The following is a 16,773-nucleotide window of genomic DNA, read 5'->3' as shown; positions in this document are numbered from 1 at the left end:
TGGCTTGGGTCTTCATAATGAGTTACACTAGCTTATCCCTAGTTAACACACCCTACAACATGAAAGCTAAATTAGTAAATTGGTTGTCAATGAAGGTTGTTCAAGGGATAGCTAATCTTTTGACTTCTAAACTTCTCAATTATTTGAGTAGATACGTTGCCAGTAGAATATGTTCCTGTATGATACCTGATCCAGCTAGGAGAAGTCAAAATATAATAATCCGCAGCCTGAATAAGTTGCTCAGTTATCTTATATATATCAAAATTAAGAACTTTCTAACTGCAACTTGTACAGACCTGCTGGTTAGTAAAATGAAAATTTGGTTGGTTCTAATATTCAAGAGATTTTGTAACATGATGCTATCTGGACTGAATATCTTGGTTATGCAATGCTATAAGCAGTTGCTATGAAATAACTACTGATGTTGTTATGGAGAATAAAGAAAATGGGAGCAAACGTTGATGTCTTATTACTAACCAAGTGCATTGTGGGTGCAAAACAAACTACTTGGTGACATCATTTGTCTGAAAGAAGGATATGGAGACTAACTCCGAAATTGACTCAAGTACTCATTGCCCAAGTGTAGAGTAACACAAGTTATTTTTTACTTCACCAATATATTGTTTTCTGATATGCAGACTAGATGAAGCTGTGAGATTTATGTTTCGTAGTGATGAAAAAACGTTTGCAGACCTAATGATTGGTTTGTTTAAATAGTCACTATTTATGTGAATGGCGAAGGACTTGGAAAAACCATTTTATAAATATTAGCATGTGTTTAGGGACTCACTCTATGATCGTAGAGTAATTGGAACGAAGTCAGCATGAGTAATGACAAAGATGTTACCCATCTGCATATTAGGATACCTTTAATGCATTTCTTATACAAAACAGACAATAACTTTCCATGATTGTGTAACACGCTTTGTACCAAAACTGACTTTTGTGATACAAAAAAATAGTTTTTAATATGCAACAACTTAAATATTTCTTTTTTCTAACTACAAAAATTACAACAACATAAACTAATATGTGCCATATGATAACAAATTGAGGAAGAAAGAAATACGACATAGCGTGCAATAAAACATGTGATCTTGTTAGCTAAATGAAAAGAATAAAACGGATTGTCTCCCCATGTAATGAGAACATGATAAAGAGTAACAGGTGTCAGATAGACAAGAGATGTGTAAACAGGTAGCTGATCTCTAAAAGGTTGTAGGTATAGCAAATGCTCAAGGACATCTTGCCGAGTTTCACAGAGTATCCTCACCTGATACAATATGAAACTTTCCTTTTAACAACTTAACATGGCGTTTCTCAGTAGCATCGAGTTGCGTTTCATCTTGGAAATCTGGCCTGTGCTGTAGCAATGACGCGAAAGAGAGGTCGGTTAGACCAAGGTCACTCTGGAGCAGTCCAGTCACATCTTCTGTCCTTCGCCGAATCAGGTCCTAAACAAAAACTAGCAAACGTATTTTTGTGAGAAGTACAATAGCAAAACCATATCTCAGTGACATTCCAGCTTGATGACTGGGAATACTAACTATCATGAAATAGCTGTTAGTATTCACAGTTACTACTAGAAGGCATTGAAAAAGTGTAAACCACCATTTCTGTATATTTGCTATTACCACCCAAAACTGTAATATGTAATTTATCAAAGTCGCGTACTATTGAATTGTTGAGTTATTAAATGCCCTTTATTCAGTTCATTAGTTATCAATGGCGCTCTGCGTGCTATTGGCTAGTTATCAATGGTGCCCTGCGTGCTATTGGCTAGTTATCGATGTTGCTCTGCATGCTATTGGCTAGTTATCAATGTTGCTCTGCATGCTATTGGTTAGTTATTAATGTTGCTTATTGCGCTATTTGCCAGTTGTCAGTGCTGCTCAGCATGCTATTGGCTAGTTATCAATGTTGCTCTGCATGCTATTGGTTAGTTATTAATGTTGCTTATTGCGCTATTTGCCAGTTGTCAGTGCTGCTCAGCATGCTATTGGCGAGTTATCAATGTTGCTCTGCACGCTATTAGCTGTTAGCGAAGCTGCTCTTGCTCTATTGACCAGATATCAATGTTGCTTTCTATTATAATAAACCCAATACTTACAAAGTCAATCAGAAAATTTCCGATCCGGTTATAAAGAGCAAGAGGATTCTGTTTAGCCTTTGCTCTTTCATCTGAATGATCTAAAATATCAGGTATAAAAGTCTGCTGCTCCAAAGGCAGGGACTGGTCTAAGTATTCATGAATGTCGAGGGAGAAGAAGATCCAGTTCTGATTGTTACAGATCAAATTGTGTATCTGTCTCAAATAGGTCTCCCCTGCAAAGGATTGTAAGGGTGAAATCGTTTACAGTATACAAATAATTCTGCTAAAGGTAGGCATCAATGAACTACAGATTGACAGCTGCATAAAACTGGTTTATTTACTCCAGCTATTGTTGGTAGTGAACAACAGCTACCTCTAATCAGAAGGTTTCACCAGAAGCAATGACTCTTATAAAGACTGTCCTATCGATGCTGTGTGAGTCTAATGTACAACAGGGCCTTATAGAGTGGTGACAGACAACTGCTGCCTTCTACAAGTTCCAAATTTAAGTTTTTGAAACCAAAGCTTGGAGAGCAGTTAACCCTAGGAGGAACTTCAATATCTATTGTTCTGTTATTCATGAGAATCAGACTTGTCAGACAGACTTGCCCTAATACAGACTTGCCATTGACTGTTATACAGACTTACCATTTACTGTTATACAGACTTACCATTTACTGTTATACAGACTTGCCATTCACTGTTATATGAACTTAGCATTTACTGTTATACAAACTTACCATTTACTGTTATACAGACTTGCCATTTACTGTTATACAGACATGCCATTTACTGTTATACAGACTGATGCTTGCGCAGACAATGAAAAATACCGACGGGCCTTGCCTCAGTGGACCAGGGCAGCTGGGCAAGGTAGAGTTATACCATTATATCAGTTGCGTGCCACAAATATGTCTGCAAGATTTTGTGGTTGTTAGTTAGGGTTATAGGGTGTTGCGAGGTTGTTACTATTGACGGCCCCAACTCGTCTGATGTCTGCCTGTTTGTATCTTTTAAAGCTCTAGTTTATATATTCGAGATTGCTTCTATAATTTTCCTTTGAAAACCTTATTGCCCCACCTATACCTTGTTGGCTGATGCATCTACTGTACAATGTAGTTTTGGGTTTCTCTTTGTGTTTCTTAATCAATCAGTGTTTTTTTCAGTCTTATCAGGTGTTGGAATATTCAACGCTGTACCTGGTCAAAAAAGTTCTGTAACGGGTTGAGCTGTAACCAGAAAAAACTTTTATGTTGGCTCTACAGTGGCACATATAAAGTTGGGGGATTATCATTATTATGGCCTTGGTACAGATGTAGACTATGAGCAGGCTATCCAACACGACAGGGTCACTGGGGAACAACAAAGCAATGTCCAAGTTATGTACAATTTTGGTTACATGCATGAGGCAGGTCTCGGACTCAAAAAATAGGTAAGACAACTCTCAGTCAGCAGCTATCAAATATTTGTGAATACTGTTATGCCTTAGTGTACTTATTTTACAAAGGTGATCTACTTATATAGTAACTTAGGCAATATGTACAACATGTAGGTTCAATTGGCACTTGCCAGCCGACATTGACAACGTATTGTCTGGTGCAGGACTTGCACTTGGCTAAGAGATTTTATGACATGGCAGCAGAGATGAGCAAGGAGGCATATCCATCTGTTACTCTGGCACTGGCTCGACTCAGGTTCCTTTCTCATACTGATGCCTTTAGTGATGTAAGTCCAACACTAACTTTTATCAGAGACTTCTAATGACTGGTAGGCATATATTTACCTTAATATTTACATTATTACTTACCATATTACTTACCTCATTACTTAATTCAATACTTACCTCATTACTTACTTCCATACTCACCTCATTACTTACCTTGTTAAATACCTTATTATTCACTTTGCCCTTTACCTCATTACTTACCTGGACATTTACCTCATTACTTCATTATTTACCTCGTTACCTACCTCTTTACTTACCTCGTTACATACCTTATTATTTACTTCACTCTTTACCTCATTACTTACCTCGTTACTTACCTTGTTACCTACCTCATTACTTACCTCAGTACTTACCTCATTACTTACCTCGGTCTCATGATGTAGCTTATCAAACATTAATAGCTGAACAGATTACTTTTGTTTGTCAAAGTTTGCTAGAAAAACGAAAGACACAAGTTTGAATATTGTTATTTTCTTCTGTAACTATTATTTGTATCAAGGAAGCACTTGTTAAAACCTGCTCGCCGCTGTAGCTTATCTTTTTCATTAGGAGATCATCCCTACTACAGTATTTTACATGAGACGACTGTTTTACTTCATCAGATACTGTTTAGTATTCCTTTCAATGTTAGTCAGCACCATCGCTGCCCGTGAAGAATAGTGTAAGGATTACAATGTATCAAAATATTTCCTGTATTAGTTCAACCATGCTTTCTTTTGCAGGCAAGCAGCGTGTGGAATATAGTCACAAGCTTCCATCCACAGCTGTATTTGGGCCCCTCTTGGGACATGTATATAATAACAATCTTGGGATGGCATTTTGACTTATATTCATGATTCGGACTCGTCTTATCTTGCCCCTTATCTAGGTCTATATTTTTTTTGTCTGCTGCCTTTCTCCTGTTGGCAATTTGATGAGTACTCCAAGTAGTCATGGAATGTCGATGTTACCTGTTGTACTTGTCAGACAGCACCTGAGCTCGCTGTACTCCCAGCTCATTGGGTTTATTTATCATGAATTACTGTATATTTTTGAAGGCATTTTGTAAATATAGTTTAAAGTTATTCCTCCTTCATTCTATAACATCCATAGAACTATAACCATAGCTCTTATATTCGTAGAATCAACTTGTTCAACAGATCTACTTGTGATAATCTATGCTTTGCAAAAGTTACCTTTCACTTCATATTTTTTATTTCCTCAGATTTAAGGAAACTGCTTCATTATGCTTCAGCTGGATTCTAGTTACAATATTGATATTGTATGGAGGTCACAGTTCACGTAAGACCTAGCATTCGTCTTTTGATAAGAGCATTTACACTTATAGCAAATAAGGATGAGCTTTGGAAATTACTCGAAACACTGACAATCTAGAGGCTTTTTATGCGCCGATGCTGAAAAAGTTGGAATCATAGCAGTGCTCCTCTTGTCTCTTCCAGAGTAACATGATGAGAAGTACACATAGAATATGATCGACATTCTTTGACTAATTTGAATAGTCTGTTTAGTCAATTCGATTGGTTAAAAGTCATATGTGTTTCATGTAACCAGAGCTTGACGTTTTTTACTGTTACTTTTACGATGTCTTTTTAATCAATGTGAGGAATTGTATAAAACATTTGACTAGCAATCACATTGTTTGCTAGTTGGCTGTAGACCGCAATTAATTCAGTCAACTATACATAAAATGTGATGGGAACATGCCATGGATGACTTTCAACCAATAAAATCAATTCATCAGCCACCAATTGTTTAAAGGAGATGTCAAGAGCCACTTAGTAAACCTAAATTAATCAAGACACCTACTTTTTCAACTGTTTCGTAACATCAAATGTTGTCTTTAAGTTATGCAAACTTCATTTTGTCCAGCAACTGACTAGCTGCTGAAATACTGCGCATATGGGCTTCATCATACCTTAATATGTAGGATTTAAGTTTTTATCTATTTTTAATCAATATTGTAACTATATTTATGCTTTGTTTGATGTAATATTTTCACTAATTGATGAAATATAACGCGCGATAGACTATCCAAATTAAACAACGATTATCCAGCATATTCTATTTGTACTTTTTTCTATTGTACTCTGGAAGATGATTTACAAGCTATTCCTGGAGAGCAACAGCTCTTCACTTCACAGTCAGTTGTAACGGACACTATTAAAAACCTGCAGCAAGTGTCAAGTGCAACTCTAAATCTGTTTTCGCAGAAGCAGACTTCTGGAGCATAGAAAAATATTTGATGAATTCGAACTATTTCAATGTCTATTGTTGCAGTTTTGCGCAGGCGTTATATTAACTGGTTTAAATTGGCACCATATTTTATTTGTACTTAACTCAGGAAGCTGGGAAGTTTTTTAAGGAATCCTGGTAAGTTGACTTGTAACAGCTGATATGATGATTGACTCCTTATAACTTTGATGCATATAATATTGCTTTAATGAAGGCTATATCAGGCTATCAATATATAATATTGCTTTAATGAAGGTTATATCAAGTTATCAATATATAATATCGCTTTAATGAGGGCTATATCAGGCTATCAATATATAATATTGCTTTAATGAAGGTTTTATCAGGTTATCAATATATAATATTGCTTTAATGAAGGCTATATCAGGCTATCAATATATAATATTGCTTTAATGAAGGCTATATCAGGCTATCAATATATAATATTGCTTTAATGAAGGTTATATCAGGTTATCAATATATAATGGAGGAACCTTAAATGTCACTCATTACCATACTTTGCATCTTCTCAATGTACCTCTTAACAAACTCTGATGTTTTTCAGAGATGAAAATGTCTGGCTGTACTGCAAAGACTCTTTCAGTAAATTCTATTGTGTGTGCCTTGTCTTTGCACATGATCATTGCTCTACCAGAATCTCACAATTAATTCTAGGCTTTGTGTTATAACTTGGATCATATTGCTTGGATTAAGTGAGACTCTTTATTAAACGTATTAGGCCATATTGGCTACATAAACACGACTGACGTAAAAGCGGCCCTAATGCCGTAAACAGGAAGCACGTGAAAAGGTCAAGGATCAATGAGCATTAGCATGTGAGTATATAACAGATTCTCCCTTTACAAAGAGCACTCAGTAACTAAGCTGCGACTAGTAGTATGAGTAAAACAGCAACTAACTACGACCAGTAGTCTGAGTAAAACAGTAACTAACTACGACTAGTAGTATGAGTATTACGTTAAGCGAAACATGCTAAATGTATTTACAAGTCCAAACGCTTTGGAGCGCTACGTACCCTGTTAGAGCGCCTAGGTCCTGGCGATATGGTGACAGGTGTATAAGGATGTGGATTACTTACAGTTTCAGGACACGTAGTGCTAGGCTGAGGCTCCACATGCAAGGGCAACCCTTCCACCTGAGGAGAGCGGACTGGCTGTGGAGCTGCATTAGATTGTCTAGAAGGAGCAACATATGGTAAATGGCCTGAATGAGGTGGTACTCTGACATCGGAGTCAATATCAAAATGGACTGGTGAATCAATATCAGTGCCTACCGTGCCACTCTTGAGTTGGTCGATATGGCGTTTCCACCTCCTACCATCTACCTCAACATAATAACAGAGCGGACCGATTTGGTCAACAATAACACCCTTCTTCCATTTCACTGCTCCTAAGTAACACCTCACCCACACTGAAGAGCCTATGCCAAACCCACGCACGTCACTACCTGGACAAGGGCCCTGGCGCTGCTTCGACAAAACCTCAGGTTTTACACGATCAAGCCTAGATCTCAATGGGCGTCCCAGCATTAGCTGTGCTGGACTCTCTCCTGTAATCGAGCGGGAGGCATTACGGTAAGCCAATAAAAACCTGTCCAAGTTGCATTGTACACCTCCGCTATCAGCGCTAGACGCTTTAAGGGTCCCCTTCACAGTTTGCACAAACCGTTCAGCCAGACCATTGGTAGATGGGTGGTATGGGGCACCACGCTTGTGCTTGATGCCTAAATGAGCCATGAATGCCTGAAATTCTACACTAGTAAATTGAGGACCATTATCGCTGACAAGTTCCGCAGGCACCCCCCACCTGGCAAACAGCGATCTGAGCATATCAATTGTGTTTTCTGTTGTCATGGATTTAGTAACTACCACCTCCGGCCACTTCGAAAATGAATCCACCACAACAAACAGCATGCAACTCCCAATAGGACCAGCATAATCAACATGAACGCGCTGATAGGGGCGAGAAGTGGGCAACCAGGAGTGGGATGTGGTTGCACTGGGATCATTGCTCATTTTCATGCAGGATTCACAACTCTTGGAGACATTTTCAATGTCCTTATCCAGACCAGGCCACCACATGAAGGATCTGGCCACTGACTTTATTTTTGAAGTACCTAGATGCCCCTCATGATGTTCCTGCAGCAACTTACCTCTAAGACACTGTGGTACCACCACTCGAGTACCCCACATGACCACTCCACGCATCACAGACAGTTCGTCCCTGCGAGCAAAGTACGATGACAGATCAGCATCTGCTGGGCATAGTTTCTGGGGCCAGCCACTCTGCACCAGACCAAGCACTTTACCAAGCAAAACATCTCTATTGGTAGCCCTAGCTACTTGCAAAGACGTAACCGGAAGACCAAGGTCAGTTACCTTGAAAATAAACGCCTGTGACTCTCCCTCGAAACTTTCACCGACCGTTGGACCAGGATAGCGGGAGAGGAAATCAGCTTTGTTTTCAACACCGCGGTGCCACTCCAAATCATAATTGTAAGCAGAGAGCTTTAGGGCCCATCGCTGTATGCCCTCAGCTGTCATAACCGGCAGGCCCTGTTTTGGAGCAAATATCCTGCTCAAAGCCTGATTGTCAGTTACCAGAGTAAATTTACGACCGTAAAGATAGTGCCTCAACTTGTCTATCCCAAAAATGATGGCAAGACCCTCACGCTCTATCTGAGGATACAGAACTTCAGCCGAAGTCAACTTCCACGACGCAAACAGAACCGGACGATCTTCCGCATCAACAGTGTGCGAGAGTACAGCTGCAACCCCAACTCTAGATGCGTCGCAGGTTAATTTCACTGGCAAGTTTGGGTCATAGTGAACCAATAGCTTGCTTTCTTTCAACAGGCATTTTGATGCCTCAAAAGCATCATTTTCCTCCTTGGACCAATGAAATTTTGTGCTAGCCCTAAGCAGTGCATTTAGAGGTGCCACAGTACCCGCGAGGTCTGGGAGATAACGGCGATAAAAGTTTAGAAGCCCTAGGTAAGATCTCACCTTAGCTTTGTCAGTCGGAGCTTCAGTGTTCAATATGGTGTCCAGCTTGGACGGGATTGGCCTTGTACCCTCAGCATTAATGCAGTGACCCAAGTAATTCACTTCCGACTTTAGGAAAGAACATTTAGACTTCTTGAGTTTTAGACCATACTCTGCTATACGCTGGAACACAAGCTCCAACCTCTGATTATGCTCTTCAATAGTACGCCCAGCCACAAGTATGTCATCGTAGTATATATGAATACCTTGTATACCACTAAGCACACGTTCAACCGCTCATTGCCACAAGGACGGTGCAGTCTTAATGCCGTATGGTAGTCTCGTATATCGATACAATCCTTTATGAGTAACTAGGGTCAACAGATCTCGAGAACTCTTGTCTATAACCATTTGGTTGTATGCTTGTGTGAAGTCTAGGTTTGAGAAGTATTGGTTACCTGCCAAATCACAAAGTATGTCCTCCATGTTTATTTGAGGTGGTGCTACCTCCTTGAGCAAAGGGTTCACAGTCGATTTGAAATCCCCGCACGGTCTAATTGAACCATCCGGCTTAGGAACAAACAACAGGCTAGTAGCCCAATCACTACTCTCAACTGGTTCCAAAACGCCCTCACTAACCAAACGATCAAGCTCCTTATCCGGCGCACTTTTCAGCACGCCTTGACCCTTAAAGATATCAGAGTACTTCGTAAGAAGTTCGTGCAGGCCACTTACCGGTGAACTTACCAGTTTGATCGATTGCCAGTCAATGGGTAACTCCTTAAGCCAATCCCTTCCCAACAGCGTGAAGCGGGACGCCTTCAGCACATGCAGCCACAGCTGTCTAGCCCGGCCAAAATGCTTGACAGACACCAAGAATTTTCCCTCACTCATCACCATATCTCCAGTGAAACTACAGAATTGCATACCAGATGGAGTAAGCTTAGCATTAGCAAAATGTTTTTGGTATACATCATAAGGGATCAAAGAAACAGTTGCACCAGTGTCAATTTCCATGACAAGATCGACATCGTTCACAGATACAGTAACACAATAAGGACTAGAATTATGAGAATTTGCTGCTCTTAGGGTTTGTGCAAGTGAAACATTGTCCAAATAAGAACACATTTGCTCAGCTTCGACATGGTCAGCAGCATGAGCAGCATTAGCTTGAGTTGTATTGGCTTGAGCTCGTTTCCTGGTGCACATAGGCTTAATATGGCCGAGTCGACCACAGTTGTGGCAAGTAGCATCTCGAAACCTGCATTGGTCAGCTGAATGATTGGATTTTCCACATCTCCAACATTTTGAAGTAAGATACTTAGCTTTGGTTGCTTGTGGTCCCAGGCCAGGGGCTGAATTTTGGGGGACCTGGAACCTCTGAGCAGCTGGATCTTTCCTGCCAGACTGAGTTGTCTTGACTTCTGCCGTAGGGTTGTTGGACTGCTGAGCCATTGCGCTTGACTGGTAGTCATCCATCTGTGAGGCCAAAGTGACTGCCGCATCCCATGTCAAAGTTGGCCCCTCTCTGATTAGGGCTTGACGAATAGCGTCAGACCTCACCCCTGCCACAAGCCTATTTCGCAACTTCTGCTTCAGTTGGTCAGACGGGCCAAAGTTACAGTGCGTTAAGAGCCTCTTCAACACCAAAACAAACTCCGGGATTGACTCAGTAGCAGACTGTGTGTGAGTGTCGAAAACATAGGCCTCGGCTACCTCGTTTCTACGACCATAATGTCCATCAAACAAAGTCACACACTGGGCATACGACTGATCATCAAGACGATCAGGTGAACAAAGGTTGATCAGCAGCTGTACCGCCTCACCGCCCAGTACAGCAATCAAAGACGCCTTCTTCTTATCAGCCGCCGTTATATCGTTTATAACCATCCAAGAGATAAGCCTCGTTTTATAGGTAGACTAGTCCTCAACATCGGGTTTAAATTCTTGCAAATTTCCAACAGGCATCGCTGTAGTAGTTACAGAGTCCGATAAACACAACCTCGTCGCCAATCTGTTATAACTTGGATCAGATTGCTTGGATTAAGTGAGACTCTTTATTAAATGTATTAGGCCATATTGGCTACATAAACACGACTGACGTAAAAGCGGCCCTAATGCCGTAAACAGGAAGCACGTGAAAAGGTCAAGGACCAATGAGCATTAGCATGTGAGTATATAACACTTTTTGTTAGCAATGATATACAGAGGGTCTGTATTAGTGCTGGGCACGGGTAGTAATACTCGTTGAACTCGCGGGTTTATCTTCTCTCGAGTATCGGGTAATAGAGATTTCGGGTATTCCGGTCGTTCGGGTTCGGGTTTTGACTTTCGAGTTCGGGTTTTGGTACACGGATCCGTCGGGTAGTGTTAACAAAAACTCGGTCTATTGCACCCTGCGCTCTTAGTCTGGGACCACAAGGCATTTCTGTGCCATTTTTGCTAAGGAGGCATGACGATGGGGTTTAACGAGTCTTTAATTTAATAGATAGAATAAAATATATCATACCTTATTTACTATGCCTACTAGAAATATTGTAGTCAAGCAGTGATTACTTGTCATTAAAAGGTAAGAAGAAATACTTACATCACATTTTATTTGCGCAATTAGCCAAATCGGCTTCGTAAACAAATCTATGCCATTTTTAATACGGCGCGTGTTCGCTATCACCGATAACACATAGGTCCTTAGTCTGTTTCTGCTATCGCCTTGTTAGAAACAGCTATCAGCGTTGATAGTAGCAGTGAATATTTAATAACTCTGTTTAAATTGATTACCACAGCTAGCTATTATGGATTACATAATTCATTATAACCAAGCTTTACTAAGCCAACAAGTCTTACTAACAGAAAAAGCCGATAATGTAAAGTTTTTTATAATATTTGGAGCACCATCTACAAAAAGTCAGAGAGGTACATAGAACATGCTTAAGTATTAAGCTACCATAGACTCTATCTTCTGCCACCTGTTTACACGAAAATTCCCTGTAGCCCCAGACTATCTTGACTGTTTAACAACCCACCTGTTAACGCTGCGAGTACGAATGTCAGTCAATAAAAACTGAAAAATGATAAATAAATTGAAAAGAAATATCATTGCTTTGTAAATTTGAAGATATATCTGTTTAGAAAATTTAAACATAAAATCCATATCAACAAACCCGATACCCGAAAAACCCGTAGGCAAAGAAATACCCGAGTCTAGCACTACTAGCTACCCGATACTCGAAAAACCCGAGCGGGTCTAAACGGGAAACAGTCCCAACATCGACAATTCCGAACCTAGACAAGTCCCAATCTCGACAGAGGTTGGTCCGAATCTCGACAAAGGTTGGTCCGAACATCGACAAAGGCTGATGCAGTTTTACGATAATTTAATCTTCAACAAATAATAAATGTCTTTTTGCAGTTCTATCCTCACTTCAAAAAATAAAAAATCAAAGCTACTCACTGAAGTTTAGATTTCAAATAAAACATTTTGCTAGCATAACAGTCAACCATATTTATGATTGTTACTTGTTTTAGCATTCGTTCTATATTTAGGTTGGGCAAAATATTGTTAGGCCTACATAAGCTGGGGAGTGCTGCATCAAATGGATCACAAGATATTTTTGCGCAAATAAATCTTTTACATATAAATCACTCGTTTACTATGAAAATAGTAGATGGTAAAATAGTAAAACTGCTGTCGAGATTGGGCCAACCGTTGTCGATATACAAACTCGTCGAGTTTCAAACCAGTCGAGGTTCGGACTATAAACCGTCTAAACCCGTTGACCAAGAAGTACTCGTGCCCAGCACTAGTCTGTATATCATTGGTGTTAGCCTCATTCCCATCCCTCTTGTTATTAACTTGTTTTTGTTTGATGAGTATACGATGACATACTGTGTTATGTTTTTAGTACTGGCCATTATTGTAGAATTACCAGCTCTATCTTGTCTGAAGAGCCCTCACTGACTGACATATTTACCTCTCAATATCTACAAAAACGACTTTGCAAACTTTATCAAACTATGTGTAGCTTACGACACAGATAACAAACAAAAGATCTCATAGCACACAATGTACCTCTCTTATCTCTCGCGTATCTCTTATCTACATACAAAATATTATCTCAGATTTTCAACATCTACATATATATATCTTTATATATACATATATGTAGATCTACATATAAATAAATTAACATTTTCAACATCTTTCTCTTTTTGTGTCTCTTGGTTTTTAAAAGCAGTTTTACAAGATTTTAATCATGTTTTGCATTTCTCAGAAGAAGATGTCTACTCATGGCTCATTCTCATTGCTGCAGCTGCTGCTCTTAAGGCTGTTGTAGAAATTCTATCTTCCAATACATCGAACTAAAGATATTCCTCATCGTCACTATAAAAAAACTTGGTGACAACTGGCTCACCGAATGGGACAATAATGACTATCGCTAACGGAGTTGAAGCAGGTGATAATGTTATGTAAGCCTGAGTAGATACAACGAAACAATTCGAGTTTTGGGTGAGACCCTTGAAAACGAGACCAACTCGAAGCAATTGGTACGCGCATAAGAGGAAAATGTGTTGTGAATATGCAAATAAAGTTTATTATATACACATGTATGTTAGGGTGTTGCTAAGTAATCTGAGCTCGAAGCATGCAAAATCAATCATACAAACAGAAGAAACAACAAACGTACTACGTCACAATTAGTGATAAATCAAACAATAAAACCTAGCAGTACTTATTTTTACATTTCAATTTTAGCTGTTGTGGTGGCGGGAGCCATAGTAGGCAAGGAATCGAAGATATGCAAATAAAGTTTAGTATGTACACGTGTATGTTAGGGGTGTTGCTAAGTAATCTAAACTTGAAGTATGCAAAAGTAATCATACAAACAGAAGGAACAAAAAAGAAGTTACGTCACAATTAAGGATTAATAAATCAATACAACCTTGCGGTGCTCGCTGTTACATTTCATTTTTAGCTGTTGCGGTGAATGCTACAATAGTTCGAAATGGGAAAAACTTCAGGAGGACGATATTGTGATTTGGTTAGTGCTTGAGTACAAAGCTTTTATTGTTGGAAATAAAAGAAGTTCTGATTGTGCAGTAAAAAATCCTGGTTAGACTATACACAGAGAGAAATTTTGATTGAATTTTAAATCATTAATAAATCTAAATTCAGGGTGACAAAACTGTACTCAAAATTGATTTAATTTGCATTTAATAATGATTTACCTATGCCAACGCATACTGTGGCTATTAAATCATATTATGATTGATAGCTGAGCTTTTTTACAGCTTTGCTAGTGCCTTTTCAATCATATTATGATTGATAGTTGAGCTTTTGTACAGGTATGCTAGTGCTTGTTCAATCATATAATGATTGAAAGTTGAGCTTTTGTACAGGTATGCTAGTGCCTGATCAATCATATAATGATTGAAAGTTGAGCTTTTGTACAGGTATGATAGTGCCTTTTCAATCCTATTATGATTGATTGTTGAGCTGTGGTACAGGTATAATAGGGCTTATTCAATCATATTATGATTGATAGTCGAGTTTTTGTACAGGGATGCTTTTTGTGGAAATAACCAAAACTAAATCATTCTGTGATTCAGTGCTGTGCTGCTATGGATGCTCCTTGTTCACTCATGGTACTGTCATTTTTAAATCACAATAAAATTGTAATTTTATACCAGGAGAAGACAATTACACACTTGAGTGAACTGATTACTATGAACTTCTTATTTTTATTTTCATGAAATACTGAGGTTAAATATATGTATAAGCAAAATATATTATGATAACTTTAAAGCTATAATATGAATAAAAAGGTTAAAAATGAACTGTTTTGCAATGAAGTATTTACATGTAAACACATGTGAATGGGCTTGGATGTGGTACCTCTGGTTAACCACAAACAAACACTTAACATAGGCCAGACATGCATCTACCTCAGTTGCCATCAGGAACACTGCTCCCGTTGGCAAAACCAGGTAGATGCATTCCTGTTCATTTGTCAATACAATGGCTCCTCTGCTGGTTTCATCCAAGGTACTTTGCGAAAGTCTCTCCATAAACAGGCTTGTGGCTGTCGACTTGCCCCTCAAAACACATTGCTTTTCATCATCAAGCTTGTCACCTATAAAACCACAAAGGTAAATTGGTAATAATTGGTACAAAGGTAACAATCATATAGGTAATAACACAGTTCATAACTAATAATCATGTAAATGTGCTAAAACTAGCAATATAGTGATGTGGGTAGGTAGGATTAATGATTAGGAGTTACCTTACTCTGTGTTAAGGATTGAGTAATAATTATAAGACAATTCATAACTAAGAGCTCTGGCTACAACTAGTGATATAGTTATGTGAGTCGGTAGGGTAAATGATTAGGAGTTATCTAGCTCTGCGTCAATGATTAGGAGCTATCTAACTCTGTGTTAAGGTCTGGGTGATTATAATAATACTAGTCATAACTAATAGCTCTGGCTACAACTAGTAATATAGTTATGTGGGTAGGTAGGGTAGATGTTTAGGAGTTATCTAACTTTGCGTTAATGATTCTGAGTTATCTAACTCAATGGGGAATATTGATTTACTCAACATACTCTTACAATTTGAATTAATGTTTTTTCAACTTACTCGTTTTAACTCCTTTTGTTTCCTAATAAGGAGAGTTTGAGTTCTTGAGATCATGTTAGGCTGAAGGTTGGCCAGCTGGTGTTTCATCAGTTCTATAAAAATATCTTCATCGACGCCTTGGTCTAAAATTGATAGAAAAATTTAAATGATATATTCTGGTTGAATATGTGAGCAATTTCTTCATAGTTGTTCTGTTGTTTCCGTGAAGTTAAATATTCTATTATATGTTTTAAACAACAGACGATATACATTAAATTATAAAAGATTTGAGATTGTGAATATAGTCTTAAAAATCCCAATACAGCCACCATTACTCTTGCTTCAAGGGGTGTGCGTGTGTTCTATGATTTTTTGTGATATCCAATGATGTAGTTCTCAGGAATTTTACATTGCTTAGTGACAGAAACATTAGCATGACATTTATGATAAATTTTTGGCTAAATAGTGCCATGTTGTATGTTATACAAACTCACCATGGCAGGCTTTCACAATTGATTATCCAAATGACTGCAGAAAGTGTGATGGCACAGATGACACAAGCTCTTCATGGTTACTTGCTTCAATATTGTCTATGTCGTCACTACGATATATTTTGTAATTATCTGAATAGTTATCTATTGCGTTGTGTATCCTACTAGGTGATCGCTTTAACAGTATCAAGTGCAAAATGACCATTGCCAGCTTTAATTCTACAATGATGATTTGAAAATGCCTCCCTTGTTTTCATTGGTCAATGCGATGAATAGGCTGCCCAGCGCCTGAGCCGCTTATCATCATCATAGATATTGGGCATTTATAGCTTTAAAGCAAGGCATGGCCAATTTGTTGTACATGTATTCAGCAAAAATACTGTGAATAATAGTTAACCGTGGAATGCAATGATTTTAGTTTGTATTTTTAAGCTAGGAATACAGAGAATTTAAAAAACCCCAAGATGTCAACATAAGTAAAAAAAGACATAATGAATATGAGTTAGTCTGGATAGGCTCTCTTGGAGAGGGAAAGAGCCGTGCCTCTACCCCACCACGCAATATGTGTAGTGTAGCTACTAGAGGTGGAACGAGACACGAGACGTCTCGAGT

This window comes from Watersipora subatra, chromosome 7, assembly GCF_963576615.1.
Source record: "Watersipora subatra chromosome 7, tzWatSuba1.1, whole genome shotgun sequence".
Taxonomy (NCBI): Eukaryota; Metazoa; Bryozoa; class Gymnolaemata; order Cheilostomatida; family Watersiporidae; genus Watersipora; species Watersipora subatra.
Note: the sequence above shows the minus strand (reverse complement) of the source record.